The sequence below is a fragment of the Elephantulus edwardii genome, unplaced genomic scaffold (assembly GCF_000299155.1).
Source record: "Elephantulus edwardii isolate Elephantulus edwardi_28Jun2011 unplaced genomic scaffold, EleEdw1.0 scaffold00433, whole genome shotgun sequence".
Taxonomy (NCBI): domain Eukaryota; kingdom Metazoa; phylum Chordata; class Mammalia; order Macroscelidea; family Macroscelididae; genus Elephantulus; species Elephantulus edwardii.
Genome location: NW_006400183.1, coordinates 211,827 through 222,169, shown reverse-complemented (window position 1 = coordinate 222,169; position 10,343 = coordinate 211,827). Strand labels below are relative to the sequence as shown.

Sequence of the window (10,343 nt, the reverse complement as noted above, 5' to 3'; positions counted from 1 at the left end):
GAGTGTGTTGGAGTTGGTGAGGTTGCCACAGGATAGAGCAGCATTTAGGGTTCTTGTACATAGGGCCATGATGAGTCACAAGTGACTCAACGGCACATAACAACAACAACAACAAGAAGTGATGTCTTAAACTAGAAATGAGAAAAGACATTACTGTTTCTCACCCCAGAATGATAACTAAGATAGCAGTCAAGGTCATATTTTCCAACTTAGATAGGGGAAAGTCATCCAAAATAATGAGCCTTTCTTTGGAGAACATTTATTCTGGGTGACTGTAATTATGCTTTAGTGTAACACATTATTTTTAACAATAATTCTGACTCCTCTGACCCTAACTGTAAAGAATAATGAGGCTCGTCCTCTACTTAGATCTGTAACAGATAATTGAATTCTTACCCAATCTCCCACTCTGGTGAAAATGGTGTCTCTGAAGGCTTTAGCATTTTAGATGGTGGACAAGATAAACTCTTCTGAGTCTCATCATGTTTCCTTTTCATTGTAGTGGTTTCACAACAAAGACCGCAAGTTTTTCCCTGGCCATAGCTGTCAGTCACACATTCAGAGTGCATGCCACAGATGGTGTGGATATTTCCACATGAGAGACAACTGTTAGCACCTGTGCATTCTTTTTCACAAATTGCACAGGGCAAAAATCTTAGTTTACTTTCAGGAGGGATTTTTGCTTCCACTTTAGGAGTAATAAAAAGATCCTCTTCAATATCACTACTATCTGTTCCAGTTTCAATGTTTTCTTCATATTGGGCTCTTAGAGTATTTTCTAACTCTTTGTCAGCTTGTCCAAATTCACTTTCTGTGTTCAGGCCAGCAACAAATTTTTCCATTATCTGAGGACACAGACCCAGTTTTGCTTCAGAGCTAAATATACTGTCACATGAAGTTGGTGGCATGTTTTTTATGATAGAGTTGATTTTGGATCATCTGAATAAACCACAAAAATCCAGTGTGATGTACTGTTAGCTTGCATCCAGGAGATAATTCTGTTTTGGATATCCAAATTTGTTAATTCTACAGAATTGTAACTTTGGCAAGTCTGAAGCTTCCCATGGATAATTTTCAACTCTGGCCAAATATTACTGAGTTCACTAACAATCTGGGTTGAAAATTCCCTTCCATTGTCAGACTGTAAGACACTGGGTGATCCAACAATTGCAAAAATATCTAAGATAGCGTATGCAACTTCCTTGGGCCTTTCAGATTTTAGTGCTCTTAAAAAATTTAACTTTGTACAGAGGTCCTGATAATGCACGATAAACTTATATTCCCCATCAGGATTTAATTGCATGTCTATAAGAGCTACTTGGCATCTTGGGTTGACTTCCTTTATTGGTTATCATGTTAGAGCTTTCTTGCATTTTGAGTTTTTCTGTTGGCATGGTTTGTAGAGTATCAGGTATAACATTATAACTTCTTTTGTGATGTTCTTGTATTTTGCTTGCAATACTTTTTCCATGTGGGTGCATCCACCATGGCCAATACTGAGATGTGTATCATGGAGAATGTCAAACAAGTTCTCACTGTGTAAATAATATCGTCTTTTACCTCTTTCTCCATTTACAACCTCAATCAGCTTTTCATTTCCTTGGACAAGGATCACATTAAATCTAGCCAAGCGACGAAAGTCAATTGTTTCCTTTTTCGCTTTAGCTTTAGCCTCTTTCACTTCCCTTATCAATTGCCAGTACTTTGCTTTAGAAAAGATCTTAGTGTTATTACTTTTGTTTTCAAGTATCGCTGCTAAGCTTCTAAAGAATCTTTCTTTCATGTTTTTGGGTTCAGTCTTTGCTTCATTAGGATCTAAGATACTGAGGTTTATCATCACCCACACTTTGAGACATCATGGAAAGCCAGGAAAATGATCCTAAAACATAAAAGGAAAATTAATTAGGATACTTTGGAATGTAATTTAAAGTATAAACATTGCCTCCCAAAAAAATGACCATAGCAAAGCAACATAAGAAGAGATATCTGTGATGTTTGTTAAGTGATTCAGGCTGGAGGAATGAATAGACAGTGAGTAAAGAATACTATCCAGAAACAAAAACGTCTCATATGATAAAGCCAGGAGGTGACTTTACAGAGCAGTTTCCAGAGTTAGCTTTAAAGTTTTATGTAAATCAGGAACTATATTAATGTTCTTTTAAAACTTTATTTATTTATATTTTCTTAATTAGTTGGCTAAGATTTCTCCCTTTTTTATGTCATAGAAGTCCATCATAACACATTAACAGACTTTTTTTAACATTTCAGATTATACCACATTTCACACAAGTAAACTGGTATATCAACATTTGAAATTTATGTACAATATTTTATTTATACACACATACACACACAGAGTTCCCTTTTGGGATCTGCAAAAGCACAAAACCAATACAAATACTTACATGATACTAATTTTAATAAAGGTTAAGTAGCCTGTGACCCTAAACTAGTGAAAATCTTCTACTTAACAAGACATGGTAAAAGAATTGTTAAGAAATTTATAATAGCAAAATACTTAGAACAATTCAAGAGTTGTTGAAAAAAATCTTTGGAAAAATACCTTTAATAAAAGAATAATTTGGAATTATCACATCCAGTCAGTTTAAAAGTGTCTTGGAAAAGAGCCCATTTTCTCTCAAGTTAAAATTGTTTACCTTACAAATTTACATCCTAAATCTTGAACTATCATTGCTGTTATGTGCCCTCAACTCATAGTTGACCCCTAGTGAGTTTGCAGAGGCTTTCCCTGTCAATTACAGGGGAAGAACTTTCTGCCACAGAGAAGCTGGTGGATTTGAACCACCTGCTTTTGGGTTGGCAGAGCAACTCCTTATCACTAAGCCACCAGAGCTCCCAATTATTTAAACTTGTTGTTGATATGTGCCATCAAGTCGCTTGCGACTCATAGTGACCCTATGGACAACAGCCCTGAAACCTACTCTATTCTGTGACAACTTTACTATCTCTGGCACACCTGCCCTCATTACCCCAGTCACAATCCATCTCATCAATCATCTTCCTCTCTTTCTTTGTCCTCCCACACTTCCAAGTACGATGTCCCTCTCCAAAGACTGGTCTCTCCTCACAACATGCCCAAAGTATGTCAGACAAAGCCTCAGAATCCTTGCCTCTAAGGAGAAACCTGGATTCACCCTCTCTAGGAAGAACTTGTTTGTTCTCCTGGCAGTCTATGGTGTATTCAGCACTCTTCTCCAGCACCACAGCTCAAAGGCGTCAATTTACTTTCTATGATTTCTAGTCATTGTTCAGCTCTCTGATGCATAGCAAGCAACTGCAAAGACTATGGCCTGGATCAGGCGCACATTAGTCTCCAGACTGATGTTGTTGTCCTTCAATACTCTAGAGAGGTCCCTTGACAGCTGACTTTCCCAATGCAATTCATCTCTTTATTTCCTGTTTGCTGTTACCAAGAGTGTTAATTGTGGAGCCAAGGAAACTAAAGCTGTTAACAATCTCAATCTCTTCACCATCTATCATAATGCTGCCAATCAGCCCAGTGGTGAGAACCTTTGTTTTCTTGATGTTGAGCTTCAATCCATATTGAAGGCTTCAGTCCTTGACCTTCTGTAGCAAGCACTTCAGGCTCTCCTCAGTTTCATCAAGCAGAGTTGTGTTATCTGCATAACACAGGTTGTTGATGAATCTTCCTCCAATCCTGATGCCACATTCCTCCTTATACAGCCTAGCCTCCTGGATGATCTGTTTTGCATATAGATTGAAAAGGTATGGAGACAGGATACATCTCTGGGGTACACCCTTCCCAGTTTTGAACCATGCAATGTCTCCTTGCTCTGTTCTGACTACTGCCTCCTTGTCCAAGTATAGGTTTCACATAAGCACAATAAAATATTACTAAATCAAATTATCATGCACTAGCAAAATCCTACTGAAGAGTATCCAGAAACAACTGAAACAGTACATTGACAGTGAACTACAAGAAATACAAGCTCGTTTTTGAAAAGGTCGTGGCACTAGAGACATTGCCAATGTCAGATGGATCATGGCAGAAAGCAAAGAGTACCAGAGGAATGTCTATCTGTGTTTCATTGACTATGTAAAGGTATTTGACTGTGTGGATCACAACAAATTGTGGATAACCTTGAGGAAAATAATCATTCTAGTACACTTAGTTGTGCTTATGTAGAACCTATACCTGGACCAGGAAGCAGTCCTCAGAACAGAGCAAGGAAACACTGCATGGTTGAAAATCAGGAGAGGACTACATAAGGGATGCATCCTGTCTTCATACATTTTCAATCTGTATACAGAACAGATAATTTGGGAAGCAGGGCTTTATGAGGAGGAATGTGGCATCAGGACTGGGGGAAGACTCATCAACAACCTATGTTATGCAGATGATGCAATCTTGCTTGCTGAAGCTCAGTTAGACCTGAAGCACTTGCTGTAGAAGGTCTGCTGTAGAAGACTGCAGTGTTCAGTATGGATTGAAGCTCAACAACAAGAAGACAAAGATTATCACCACTGGGTATAAGGGGCAAAGAATGCAAGGGGCTGTATCCTTGGGACATGGCTGTGTGTCTTTCACACAGAGGTGTCTCCAGAAGAAAGATTGCAAACAGCTCTGATGAGGCGCTCTGAGAAAGAGGACTGCAAGAAGTTCTCATACATCTTTAGATGCTCATTTCTTTGAGAGCAGAAGCAAATGTTCCTGCTCTTGATAAGGTTGTTGCAAATGTAAGAAAGCACAGTTTATAAATACAAAGAAGTCTTGCTTGAATGTATGTCTTTTATCTATCTGTGTACCTGGCCCATACGGGTCCTATTAAGTAATCCTTAGAGTTTCCATTTCTCTGTGAACTATTTCTTTGTTTCTGAATGTTAATAAAAGGAGAGGTTCTAGAGTTTCTCAGCGCTATTAGCCTGAGAGAACGTCTAGCCTTCTGGAATTACATTCTGCTTTGCTAGTCTTCCTTCTGCTCCGCCCACAAGAAACAACAATGGGCCAATTGGGGGCACCACAATAGATGGAGAAGAGATTGAAGTTGTTAACAATTACAGCTTGCTTGTACAAAAAGCTAATTGCACTGGGAGAACCTGCTGTCAGGGACCTCTCCAGAGTACTGAAAAGCAACGATGTCCATCTAGAGACCAAGGTGTGCCTAATCCAGGCCATGGTCTCCACAATTACTTGCTATGCATCAGAGAGCTGGACAATGACTAAGGATGACTGAAGAATCGATACTTTCGAATTGTGACTCCAGAGAAGAGTCTTGAGCATACCACGGACTGCCAAGAAAAATAGGTCTGTCCCGGAGAGGATGAAACCAAGTTTCTCTTTGGAAGCTAGGATTTTGAATCTCCAATTCACATACTTTGGGCACATGGCCACAAGAGACAGGTTGCTGGAGAAGGACATTATGCTCAGAAGGATGGAAGGACAGCACAGGAGAAGAAGACCCCAGAAGAGATGAATTGAGTAGTAAGTGGGACAATGGGGGTTGGTGGGTCAGAATTTGTGAGACTGGCTCAGGGCAGGCTTGAGAGATGCTGTGCATAGGGTTGTTATGGGTTGTAGATGACTCAATGGCACATAACACTAACAAACAACAATAAGAGCTGCTTACTAAAATTTTTTAAACTTATTAGTCCAGAGTGCTCCTTGGAGTCAAGGATTCTGAAGCTTCATCTGACATGCTTTGGGTATGTTGTAAGGAGGGAGTGGTCCTTGGAGAGGGACATCATGTTTGGGAGAGTGGAGGGACGGCACAGGAGAGGAAGACCCTCGATGAGATGGATCAGTTCTGTGAGTGAAGTGGTGGGAATGAGTGTGTTTGAGATGGCAAGGTTGGTACAGGATAAAATGGCATTTAGGGCTCTTGTACATTGGGGCACTATCAGTCGCAAACGACTCGATGGCACATACAACAACATTAGTTAAATCCTACAAGGACAAAAATATAACTTTGAATCTGTTCCATCTAAATTTAAAAATTATCTCAAGAACAGGTGTGAGGAATTGAGCACTAATAATCAAATACCAGATGAGTTATAGGATGCCATCAAATACATAACCCATGAAGAGAGCAAAAAGTCATTACAAAGACAGAAAAATAACAAAGGACCATATATGGATGTCAGAAGAGATTCTGAAAATGATGCTAGAGTGTTGAGAAGCCAAAACACATGGGAGAAATGAAGTCACAGAGCTGAACAGAAGAATTCAAATGGCAGCTCGAGGTGATAAAATATTAGAATGGAATGTGCATAGAGCTGGAGTTGAAGAAGAAAAGAGGAAGAACTTAGCATTTCTAAAGTTGAAAGAAATGAAAAACAAATTCAAGCCTTGAATTGCAGTACTGAGAGATGCTATGGGCAAAATTTTGAATGATCTAGGAAGCATCAAAAGGAGATGGAAGAAACAAGAAGAAAGGGGGGTATTTATAAAAAAGAAGATAAAAGTAATAGAGTCACTGTACAAAAAAAGTTTTTCAACACATTCAATATTCTTTTTTTAATAACAGTGAAATTTTTTTGTTTTAATTGTGATTTTTAACAAAGGTTTACAGAAAAATTGGATTTTCATTCATTCATTGTTGCACATTTCCTCCTTCTTTCTCCCCTTCCCTCCCCTCAGTTCACTTTCTCACTTTTTTAAAACATGCATTCATTTTTGTACAATTTCTTCCCTTTTCCTCCGCCTTCTCCAGACCTCCTTGCAACGTATCTCTTATTCTGGACTGTTGTCTTACATATAATGCCTAATCATATATTCCTTTTAAACAATTCTTTCCTTCATCTGTTCCAATACAGTTTTCACTATCTAACCACTCTTTTCCTATTCTCTTCTCAAACCCCAAAATCAGGTGTGCTTTATAACAATGGTGTTCAGTATTTCTGAAAGAACTGTGCGTGAGGGGAGAATTAAGTCTCAAGTTGCAATACTGAGAGGTGCTATGAGCAAAATTTTGTATGATCCAGGAAGCATCAAAAGAAAATTAAAGGAATTCATAGAGTACCAAAAAAGAATTGGTTGACAGTGGAAAATTTCAGGAAGTACCTATTATATGAAGAAGAGCCAATGGTAATAAAGGAAGAAGTTTAAGTTGCGTTGGAGGTATCGGAAAACAAAACAAAACAAAACAAAAAAAACCTAGAAATCAATGGGATACCAACTTACATGTTTGGACTAAGAAATGCAGCCTTAGTCATGCTCACTAATCTATGCCAGGAAATTTAGTGAACCAGACTGACTGACTAACTGACTAGAAGAGATCAGTATTTCTTCCCCGAAAAGGTGATCCAACAGAATGTGCTAATTATGGAACAAAATCATTAAGATCACATGCAAACAAAATATTGCTGAAGATCATCCAAAACCATTTAGACAAGGAACTACCAGAAGTTTAAGCTGAGTTAAGAAGAGGTCATGGCACCAGGATATCATTGCTGATGTCAGATGGATCCTGGCTTAGAATAGATAATAACAAAAGAGTATCTACTTGTATTGTATTGGCTATGCAAAAGCATTCGACTCTGTGAAAAATAATAAGTTATGGCTAATATTAAGAAGAATGGGAATCTGAGGACACTTAATGATGCCTACAGGAAACCTATATCCAGACCAAGAAGCTGTTGTCTGAACAGATCAAGGGTTCAGACATGGTTTAAAATCAGAAAAGGTGCATGTCAAGTTTATATCTTTTCTCCGTACCTATTCAATCTGTACCCTGGGCAAATAATTAGGGAAAATGGACTTTATAAAGAGGAAAGTAGCATCATCAACCACCTGCGTTATGCAGATGACACAACCTTGCTTGTTGCAAGTGAGGAGGACTTGAAGGACTTGCTGCTGTAGATCAAACACTATAGCCTTCAATATAGGTGGCATCTCAACATCAACAAGACAAAAATCCTCATAATTTGACCAATAAGGAACATGATGACAGATGGAGAAAAGATTGAAATTGTCATCAATTTCATCTTAGTTAGATCCATTATCAATGCCCTTGTACCAACAGTCTGAAGATCAGGAGACTTTTTGTACTGATCAAGTCTGATGACAGAGACCTCTCCAAAATGCTGTGGAGCAATAATGTTAGTTTAAGACTAAGGGTCATGGTCTTTCCCATCATTAACTATGCATATGAGAACTGGGCAGGAAATAAGAACAACAGAAATTGATGCCGTTGAGTTGTGGTGCTGGCGAAGAGTGCTGAATATCCTAAAGACTGCCAAAAGAACAAATAAAGGTATTAGGATAAGTGTAGACAGAACGCTCCTTGAAAGTAAGGATGGGGAAGCTTTATCTCATATATTTTGGACATGTTGCTAAGTGAAGCTATTTCTTGAAAAGGCACATCATATTTGGAAAGGTGGAAGGTCAGTGAAAGAAAGGAAGGTCTTTAGAAAGGTGGCTTGAGGTCGTGCGAATGAACCCCATCGGGCCTGGGAGGCACCACCTGCTGCGCGTGGGAGGAGGCAGAGGCCGCAACTTGAGGGAGGCCCCAGCCTCTCTGCGCCTGTGTCTGGCAGAGCCGATGTGAGAAAAAGAGACAGTCCTTCCCTGCTGCCTGGATAATCAAGAGTTTTGGCCGGACCTTTGAGCGCACACCGAGATAGTGCGGAGCCAGACGAAAAGCACAGACTATGGCGCTGAAACGGATTATTAAGGAACTTAGTGATTTGGCTCGCGATGCTCCAGCACAATGTTCTGCAGGTCCTGTTGGAGATGATATGTTTCATTGGCAAGCCACAATTATGGGACTAAATGACAGCCCTTATCAAGGTAGTGTATTCTTTTTGACAATTCATTTTCCTACAGACTACCCCTTCAAACCACCTAAGGTTGTATTTACAACAAGAATTTATCATTCAAATATTAACAATAATGGCAGCATTTGTCTCGATATACTAAGATCACAGTGGTCTCCTGCTTTAAGTATTTCTAAAGTTCTTTTACCCATTTGTTCATTGCTGTGTGATCCAAACCTAGATGACCCCCTAGTGCCAGAGATTGCACGGATATATAAAACAGAAATAAATACAACAGAATATCTCGGGAATGGACTCAGAAGTATGCCATGTGATGATACCTTAAAGTCAGAATAACCTGTATTATAGCTGGAATAAACTTTAAATTACTGTTCCTTTTTTGATTTCTTATCCAGCTGCTCCCCTATCAGACCTCATATTTTTTAAATTTTATTTTTTGTTTACCTCCCTCCATTCATTCACGTGCTCATCTGAGAAGACTTAAGTTCTTCCAGCTTTGGACAATAACTGCTTTTAGAAACTGTAAAGTAGTTACAAGAGAACAGTTGCCCAAGATTCAGAGGGGTTTTTGTTTGTGTTTTGTAGGAGCATGTGTATTATGTGGCCAATGTATTCACTATAACTTGGTTATGAGATCAAATCCATTCCTCACTGCTCTAACACGCTGAAGAAATCATCTGAGGGGGTGGGAGGTGGATGCTCAGATGTCACATCAAAGGAATTAGCATTACTCTAACAGCATCCATTCTTGTTTAAATCTTCTACTGTCAGAGATTTTAGGTTACATGATATACTTTATGCTTGTAATTGATGTGGCTGAAGAATTGGTATTGAATTTATAGCATCAGCAGAACAGAAAATGTGATGTATTTTATGCATGTCAATAAAGGAATGACCTTTCTTGTTCTGTAGAGAATGGAAATTGGAATTCAAGCACCCTTTGTATTCCAAATAGGATCTCAAACATTTTGCAAGTTTCATTTAAATTGTTAGGAGGCTTGGAGCTATTAGTTAATCTATCTTCCAATACACTGTTTAATATAGCACTGAATAAATGATGCAAGTTGTCAATGGATGACTGATCAACTAATAGCTCTGCTAGTAATTGATTTCTTTTTCTTCAATAAAGTTGTTCAATAAACCAATGGAAAAAAAAGAAAGGTGGCTTGACTCAATGAATGCAGCAATAAGCTCAAGTGTGTCAGAGATGAGGAGGATGACATAGGACAGGACAGGGTTCAGGTCTGTTGTTCATAGGGTCGCTGAGTTGTACACTATTCAATGGCACCTAACAACAACAAAACAACGATTCAAGCTTTGAATTAGTAAGTTTACATAATTCTCAAGTGTTCATAATTTATAAAATTAAATTAAAATTAATAATATGTTACTGTGTCTTATGGGCTCACTTTAATTCTCAATTGTATCATTAAAATGGAACATATAGCTGAAATGGCAATATTTACAGACATCTTTGATCTATCCACAATACTTAGCTCTGTTGGAAAGTATCCATGGATAATCTTTGCTCAACTATTCTTTTACTTTATTTAGCCAAAACCTAAAATATGTTGCCATCTAGTTGA

General features: G+C 38.5%; 1 pseudogene; it reads left to right on the top strand.

The window, feature by feature from the left end:
• Nucleotides 1-8,631: 8,631 nt before the first annotated feature.
• Nucleotides 8,632-9,071, top strand: LOC102849346 (annotated as a pseudogene).
• Nucleotides 9,072-10,343: the final 1,272 nt, after the last annotated feature.